The sequence below is a fragment of the Chelonoidis abingdonii genome, chromosome 15 (genome assembly GCF_003597395.2).
Source record: "Chelonoidis abingdonii isolate Lonesome George chromosome 15, CheloAbing_2.0, whole genome shotgun sequence".
NCBI classification, from domain to species: domain Eukaryota; kingdom Metazoa; phylum Chordata; order Testudines; family Testudinidae; genus Chelonoidis; species Chelonoidis abingdonii.
The window spans coordinates 34,738,949-34,747,271 of NC_133783.1; positions in this window are offsets into that span (position 1 = coordinate 34,738,949).

An 8,323-nucleotide genomic window follows, 5' to 3' on the forward strand; every position below is an offset into this window, starting at 1 on the left:
AGAGCAGGAGAAGCCCCTTGTTTTCAAAATCTATAGCTCAAATTTGACTTCAAGGTTCTATGCTTCCATGCTGTTCTGTGTGTGCTATACAGTACCATAACCTCATCAATACACTAAGATATGAATAAACAGATCTATCACACAGCATGTTTTATGGATTATTAGTGACATTTTACTTGGGTTCCTTACGCTTAAAAATGTTCCACCCTTGATGTTATCTGTCGTTACTAGTTCTAGATTGAGAAATTTATTGCAGTCACGGTGAGACATTCATTTTCAGTTTAATAAAACAGACACTCACTTTTACACCAAACCTGTATGTACCCTACTACCAAAGAACAAGGTTTACACTTCTTATGGATCAGAGCCATAGTTCTTGCATCTTTTACTCTTTATAGGCTATTCATTAAGCTCAAACCATTCACTGAGATGCCAAATCAGTAAGTTAAATAGTACAAATCACACAAGAGGTCACTGAATAAAATGTGTTCAAATTAGTCACCAGATGGTTGGTGGTAACCATTCCATAATAGAGAGAATATTGTTTTTTGACTTGCAAACTGCAGATAAGTAATGCTTAATATTTATATAAAGCTCTTTAATAAGGAGCTTATCATTAAAAAGCTTTAAATAAAAAATTAATTGAACTCTTAACTCAGAAAATGGCATAGGTCAAGAAAGGAGAAAGAATACAAAAAGTAAAAGCCATGAGAGAGAAATTCATAGCCCAGATCTGATGTTGGCAGACATCCAGATTTAGAAAGCCATCTTAGACATCAACTCTAAGGCATCTACCAAGAAGAAATCCAGATTTCTTCCAGGATTCTTGTCCCCAGACTAGACAACTGTCCTTAAAGCCATCCCTAAAACATTTCATTTGGGTTCTTCATCCAAGCAATAAATAAGAATGCCAAAGCTTACCCCAGGATTTGGTCTTCATGAGCCCTGCAACAGTACCAAACTAGCTAATTTCTAGACTCAACTGTTCTTGCTAATTTGACAGTTATAACTAGATGTTTTCCCTTTAGGTTCAGTTTGAACCACTGGCTACTATTCAGCTTAGAAAGGTTTTGTTTGCCTGCAACTTGAAAGCTGAACTAATTAGAGATAGGACACAACTACTGTAAGTTGTGTTTAGGAACTGCAGTTGGTGGGAAGAACCTGATAAATGAAGGGCCAGAAGGGACATCTATAATCATTTAGTTTGACCTCCTGTATAACACAGGCCCTAAGACTTCCTTGAATTAATTCCTTTTGAACTAGAGCATATCTTTTTAGAAAAACATCCAGTCTTGACTTAAAAATTGCCAGTGATGGAGAATCCACCACAATCCTTAGTAAGTTGTTCCAATGGTTAACTACCCTCACTGTTAAAAATGTGCATCTTATTTCTAGTGTGAATTTGTCTAGCTTCACTTTTCAGTTATTGGATCTTGTTATGCCTTTGTCTGCTAGATTGAAGAGCCCTCTTATCAATTTTCTGTTCTCCATACAGGTACTTATGAAATATGATCAGATCATCCAACTGTAACCTTTTCTTCCTTAAGCTAAATAGTTTGAGCTCCTTGAGTTTAATAATATAAGGAATGTTTTCCAATCCTTTAATCACTTTCATGGCTCTTCTCTGAACCCTCTTCAGTTGTTCAACATCTTTCTTGAATTGTGGACCCCAGAACTAAATAAAGTATTCCAATACTGGTTTTCACCAGTGAAAAATACAGAGGTAATATAACCTCTCTGGTCCTGCTTGGTATTCCCAGGTTTACACATCCAAGGATCACACTAGCCCTTTTGGCCACACTGTGATCTGGGTGCTCATGTTCAGCTGATTATCCACCATGATCCTCAAGTCCTTTTCAGAACCACTGCTTTCCAAGACAGAGTTCCTCCATCCTATAAATATGGCTACATTCTTTGTTTCTAGATGTATGACTATATCTGACCATACTAAAACATATTTGTTTGTGGATTGCTTGTATCAGGTAGACTCACAATACACTGACATGGATGGGGGAAACTGTATCCTTCAAACTGAATACTGTATTTTATAACTTAGATATACAGACTCATGCACAACACCCTATTACATACATGCTATTCACTGATTGGCCCTCATAGGTACATATAGTAGGTATAAGAAAAGGAATTGGTGTGTTTTTCCTTCTCTTATGTGCTGTTCATGCAGCTGTCAAAAGGGATAAATTCAGATGTTGTGCAGAGCATTTTAGAATGCATTGTTAATTAGTTACCTGGGGGATCATCAGGCAGAACTAATTATCCTGTGATGAGGCTCCTGAAGCTGACTGCAGTACAGACTTCTGAAGGTGTCCAGTTTATTAGACATTATAATTTTTGACATTCTTCATACAGCTAAGATGTGGATGCCACAAATGTTTGTTTGCATCAAAGACAGGATGCGAAAGCAGACACTGTTAAGACAGGAGAATTATATAAAAGACAGAAGAAGGGGGGTTAACTTTATTGATTATCAGTTTGAGTGCCAGCAGGTCAATAAGGATCTAAGCACTCAATATGAAAATAAGGAACCTGTAAAGTCAAGGTAATAGATACATATTTTGTTATTTCATGGTATTATTGGAAAAGTTTATATCCAGTTCTAACCCTTTCCTAAAGGCACACTAACTGCACCTCCAGCTATGATCTTGTCAGTTTTTCCTAGCTAAACATGGGCAGGCTAGTTTAGTACATCAGTGAGAAGCCTCTTAGAGACAAATAGGTGCTACAAGGAGGAGTATTGATGGTCCAGTAGGAGGACTTCTAAATCAGAGGACGACACTATCCTGATGGGACACTGGCTGCACTGCGTTGCTTACTTTTGAATTAGATGTAATTTTGAGATTCATACTTCGCCCATGGTGCTCTCTTTTTAAAGAGTAGAGATGTTAAACCCAGCACTGGACTGAATTCCAGTTTGCATAATTATTTTATTTACCTAAAATTCCTCTAGTTTCTATTATATAGGGCAGGGGTCCCCAACGCAGTGCCCGTGGGTGCCATGGCGCCCAGGGGGCATCTAAATGCGCCCGTGGCCTGGCCAGCAGTCGAGCAGCCACTGAAATTTGGCGGCATTTTGGTGGATGCTCAACTGCTGCCACAGTCCTTCGTCTGGCACCCTCCAGACGAAAAAGGTTGGGGACCACTGAGCTAGCACATGCTGTACTTCTGGCCTAATTGTTCTGTCGTGTTTGTGTGCTGTTAATGGCTCCTACATTGCTTGGTAAAATAACTCCGATATAGTGGGGACACACTCTAGCTCAGCCAGTTGTTATGGATTTGATACAGGAGTTACTGTATGAAAGTCTGTGGCCTGTTTTATGGAGCTATCATGTTACCTTCTTGCCTTAAAATCTAAGTCTATAAAGTACTTTATCCTTCAGCACGAAAGGAGCTGTATTTAAATGTTGTTACAGGACATCAAATCAATTTAGAAAATATTGTTTCAAGTGTTTCACCCTCTATCAAAAGCCAGCATTTTCAGCTCTGAGACAATTTGGGAAAGAAAAGCCAAACAGTTTTAATTTAACCTTCTGCAAGTCCAGTGCACATGCACTTGAATTCCTTGTGAACATACCACAGCTAAAAAATACACACTTAGACAAAAGGAAATCCTAATTAATTTATTAAGAAAAATCTTGTATTTTTCTTTTATATGTTTAAGTAGATTCTGTGGCTAGGGACCCTACAATTAAGCAGGGCTGTCCGGGGGGGCAAATGGGACAATTTGCCCCAGGCCCTGGGCCCCACAGTGGCCCGCACAAGAATATAGTATTGCAACTTTTTTTATGGAAGGGGCCCCCAAAATTGCTTTGCCCCAGGCCCCCTGAATCCTCTGGGCAGCCTGCAATTAAGATTCTTTTCTTGGCTCAATCCCAACCCTGAGAAAAGCAAAACCATGTCCTCCATTCTTTAAAAGAAAATGTTTAAGCAGAAAGGAAAGTTCAGGTCATTCTAAGGACAATGCACATTTGAATTAAATTTATCTCAGCACTTGCCTTTCCTTTCTCAGCACTCCCACCTTCAAATAAGCCATGTCATGCTGAACATGACTTAGTTGTAGTACTGTCAGCTCTTGCTGGCCAGGGAGTTTGGGATCCAGGGCTGAGCCTTAAACTCATCTTCCCTACGTGATGGTGCATTGTCCTACCACTGAAAGTCTGAGATGATCCTGAAAAATTATTTCCTCATGTTCAGCAAAGGCTGTTATCCCATAGCTTCCTTTCCAAGAAGCAACTGCAGCAGAAACTCCCTTCTCATCCAGAGAGATGCATAAGGAAGTGTCTGCTGCATAGTAATGTGTATGCATGTACCAAGCCAGATACTGTCTCCAGAATTCCAGTTACAGTAAGAGTACAAGTACATTTTTGTTCTGATTAGACAATAAAGGTAGTCATAGAGCAATCATCTGATTTTGTGCTTGCCCAGCCTCTGAGAAGAGTAGCTTCCTTTGCTTGAGGATGTGTGTTGCTTTAAGAGAAGTCAACTCACAAGAAAAAAAACCAATCAGATCAAAAGCAAGTTGGACTTTTAATGTTTCATGAAATCAGCATGTTCCTAAATAGGCATTTGTGAATTCAGCATAAAGTAAAATTTTCAGAAGTGGTTAAGTCCCATTTTCAAAAGAGACAGAGGCACTCAAGAGTTTAACTCATTAAAACGCATTAAGACTCAGGATCCTGCGTTACTACACTCTCTCTTGAAAATTTTACTCACAATCTGTGTTGTGAATCATGATAGCAAATGCTATCTGTTTGTGGATGTGAGGTAACCAAATGCCATTTTGTAAGTCAGATATATTAGTGTAATGTTAGTCTTAGTATTTAAAACAGCCCAAACTAGTGGTGGAACAGCTCCATTCCACTTCTGGTTGACAAACAATAACTTGCTTTATTTTGGTCTGAACATAAGAATGGCCCTACTGGGTCAAACCAAAGGTCCATCCAGCCCAGTATCCTGTCTACCAACAGTGGCCAATGCCAGGTGCCCTAGAGGGAGTGAACCTAACAGGTAATCTCTCTCCTGCCACACACATCAGACACACACCACATAACTGAAGTGGAATGAACCCTTCACCCTTAATTTGTTCAGAAGGATTAAGGTATGTAAATTGAAATGAAAAGAAATGTGATGACCTTGCATATTAAAGTGGGCCCAAGTATGAATATGAAATTCATCCAAAAACCTGAATGCTGCGAGGTGGACATAGGTCACTACCAATATATAAACCAGTCTCAAGGTATAGATCTTAACCGAGCATCACTAATGGAAAGAAAGTCTATGGAGGCTTCTCTCTATAGTATTGCTGAGGACAGTTGGCACCCTGATTAATAATCCAGTGAAACCCTGCTATAACATGAAATCGCATATAACGCGATCATAGGTTGGCTCCCCTTTAAGGCAGATACAACTTAGATAATGTTTTCACAGTACTGTACAGTACCAGTGGTCCCCAACACCATGGCAGGGGAGAGAAGCTGCAGCCCTGCGCCTGCTGGGGACAGAGAACTCCGAGGCTGCAGGCACTGGTACTCTCTGTCCCCAGCAGGCCTGGGCTGCAGCTTCTCTCCGGCTTCTCCAGGGCTGTGGGCACCAGTACTCTGTCCCTGGCAGGTGCGGGGCCACAGCTCCTCTCCAGCCTCAAGAGGAGCCGCAGCTCCCTGCCTGCTGGGGATGGAGAACTCCAAGGCTGCGGGCTCCAGTGCTCTCTGTCCCCAGCAGGTGGAGAGCCGTGGCTCCTCCTGAAGCCAGAGAGATGCCGCGGCCCCGCGCCTGCCAGAGACAAAGCGCACCAGCGCCCAGAGCCCTTGAGTTCTCTGTCCCCGGTAGGCGGGGGGCCGTGGCTCCTCTGCCCTGCTGGGCACTAGGCAGCGCACATCAATGCATCGCTTTGGGGACTACTGACAAACTGACTGGTTTGAAACCCCGCTATACCGCAACCCCTCATTTAGCATGATGGAAGTTTTTGCACCCCAAGCATCACGTTATAGCAGGGTTTCACTGTATTTCATTTCATTTTTGTTGAAAGATATTGATGCTTCTTTTCAGTTGTGTAGGGGGATGGGATCCCAGTGCAAAGTGACTCTAAAACTGGCATGGTTGGCCAGGGGAGTTTTTTCCCGTGGGATGGAAGTGGAGTACTGGCTCACACACCAGTCCACTTCCCCGTTTCTAGAATGGGGAGCATGAGTAGGGCCTCACTACATGCTAGCAAATCTTGGCTACTGTAATACTATGTGTTGGGGGACACTGACAAATAGCAGCCCGTGTCTCTCTAACTTACAGTAAGGTCCTAGAGCAGTGCACAGATGGCCCCAAGTCTAAAGCTGCCTTTGCACCTGTCATAGTATAATTCCCCACCCTGAACCTTAGTGTCCAAAAGATGGGGTACCAGCACGAATTCCTCTAAGCTCAATTACCAGCTTAGTACTTGTAGCGCTGCCACCAACCAGGAATTCCAGTACCTGGTACACTCTGGTCCCCCCAAACCTTGCCCAGGGAACCCCAAGACCCAGATCCTCTGGATCTTAACACAAGGAAAGTAAACCCTTTCCCCCACCGGGCAACAACGCATCTGCCTCTCCCAGGCTTCCCCCGTCACCTGGGGTTACCTGGCCACAGATTATAGTGAGGCAGACGTCCTTGAATCAACAAAAACAGAGGAAAATTCGACTGACTTTCCCCGGGCTCGACTCGTCCTGCTCTCGCCCTCCAGACTCTCCTCGAGAGAGACTTACAGTAACCTAACACCAGAGAGAAAGTTAAACGGCTGCTGCTCTCACCTCCCTATTCTCCCCCTTCCCTCCTTTCTCCCCACCAATTCCCTGGTGGATCCAGACCCAGTCCCCTGGGGTCTCACCAGAATAAAAAAACAATCAGGTTCTTAAACAAGAAAAGTTTTTAATTAGAGAGAGTAAAAATTATCTTTGTAAATTTAAGATAGATTAGGTACAGGGTTTTTCAGCTATAGACAATGGGAATACCCTCCCAGCCCAAGTATACAAGTACAAATTAAAATCCTTTCAGCAAAATACAAATTTGAACTCCTTCCAGCCAAATGCACATTTGCAAATAAAGAAAACAAACCTAACTCGCCTTATCTACCTAGTACTCACTATTCTGAACTTAAGAGCCTGTATCGGTGAGAAACCTGGTTGCACATCTGGTCACTCTCAGAACCCATAGAGAACACCAACCAAAAAAACTAACAGCACACACAGAAACTTCGCTCCCTCAAGATTTGAAAGTATCCTGTCCCCTGATTGGTCCTCTGGTCAGGTGACGGCCAGGCTTACTGAATTTCTCTCTTTTGACTGTAAAGGGTTAACAAAGTACTTCTGTTCTATGAACTTCTACTATCTGTTTATGACAGCACCTCCCTGCTCCTATGTTCCCCTGTGCATGCCTCTTAGGTGGAGTCAAAGATCAGAACAGTGCTTAGATGGAATGGCATCTAAAAAACAGAAAATATACTGTCTGGTTTTTGTATGGATTCCACGGACTATAAATGTTACTGTGAGGCACTGGGAAACTGTAAGACCAGTAATGGGGTTTGATTTAAAAGAAAAAAAATTGTAAGCATAAATGCTTTGTGTGGAAGCCCACTACTTGGAGAGGCATATTGTTTTCCCTGGCTTAGTCTGCCAGCTTTAAATGACATGCCTACAGGAAACGTATAACAGGTGCTGCTGTGCAGGGGCAATCTCAAGCAATTTCTGTTATTTGTGCTTCTAAAATTGAATTTTTCTACTGTTCTTTTAGTTGATATGGCATGAGCAGAAATAATTCCTTTCAGCTAAGGGTACTGAATGGGGGGCAGAAGCAATAAAATGTTCAGAGCATACAAACCACCTTTAACTTACCAATAGACATGGATAGGCTATAGATTCTCAAACTCTCTCAGGGGCTGGACCATATTTCTAATAGAAATAGTCCAACTGACTCACCTCCCCTGTTCTTGTAGAAGTAATATTGGGGGAAATGTGTAATTTTTAGCTGTCTTTATCAGTTGGAAATGAGGTGGAAAAAGCAAGCATCATGTGATGCCCGCTAGGACACACTGATACTGGTTTTGTTTGTTTTGGCCTTTTCGGCTAATAAACAAAACCCTCTGGAATGGGTACTTGTAGCGAGGCGGTGTGGCTCCCCTCCTCCACAGGGAGGGTTGAGCCCCGTCCATCTTCCCCCAGGGCGGAACTACCACCGCTACCCAGCCCCAACTACGGCCTGGAGGAGCCTCCGGACCAGACCTGGCCCAGCTACCCAGAGGTACTACCGGATCTACCCCCTGACCCGGACTGGGAGGAGC